Source organism: Heptranchias perlo, chromosome 11 (assembly GCF_035084215.1).
Source record: "Heptranchias perlo isolate sHepPer1 chromosome 11, sHepPer1.hap1, whole genome shotgun sequence".
Lineage (NCBI taxonomy): Eukaryota > Metazoa > Chordata > Chondrichthyes > Hexanchiformes > Hexanchidae > Heptranchias > Heptranchias perlo.
In genome coordinates, this window is record NC_090335.1 from 12,718,763 (window position 1) to 12,719,867 (window position 1,105).

Sequence of the window (1,105 nt, forward strand, 5' to 3'; positions counted from 1 at the left end):
ATTCTAAGATGAATATTGATCAAATCCTATAAAGATTTAATTGATCCACATAAACAATGTCTATGGGTTGAAAGTGCAGGAGTATGACTGAAACCAAAGCAGATTGATGCAAGTTGTTTTAATTTCTCCTGTGTAAGAGCAACGAGCAAGAATCAATCCCAGCTTTGTGACTGCCATTCCAGTATGATTGATAGGATGTTTGATTACTATCATCTCCGCAAACAATAACAGGCAAATTACTCTAATATGATTTGAAGTTTGAGTAAGACCCCCACAGTTACCTTACATTCCTTGTTGATGAAGATGCAACTACTGCGTCAGTAAAGGTACATAATAAACACGCTAAAATATAAAATGCCATCTTGGGTGGTGCCAGAAATACACAATGTCGAAAGATTTTGTGTGTTCCTCACTTGGCCTGGACTATTGATTCACAGGACTCATAGTATTTGTACTGTAGTTAAAGTTTACACAGACTGGGAATCCAGCTTACAAACAAAGTTGTTGCCAGCAGCAGGTGGAGATGGATCAGGGTTGTGGGGGGGATCAGGGTTGTGGGGGGAGCAGGCACAAGGTTTACAACACTGAGCCCTGTTTTCTCCTGCTTTAGATACTGGTCTAATTCAGAAATTGTTCTGCTATTTCTGCTCAGAGCGTGATGCTTGGTATGAAAACACTACCCATCCATCTATCCAAGGCCCTGGAATGCCAAGTCGTTTATGACATTTCTGGGCCTGAATTCAAAGCATCCTGACCAGGAAATTGGGTCAGAAACTATTTCCGGCCCAAAGCAATCCCCCTCCCCCCCCCCCCCCCCCCACCGCCAAATTTTCTCATACGATTTGACCCTTCCTAGAATCTGCCTGCCATGTCCCCATAGAACTGATTTTAATATATTTAAATGAGGGCCCAGTAGAGCTGCAGCCCTGAGAGTTCCTGGTTTTACACTTACAATGCACCTAGGTTTAAGTTAGATTGGGAAATGAAAGGCACAGCCGTTGCCAGGATTGGCAGAAGTGAGGAGTTTTGGAGTGTGAAGACTGCTAAAAGTTTGAGTAGTGATTACTGCACCTGGGAATACTGGAATACTGGAGCAATTTTTTTT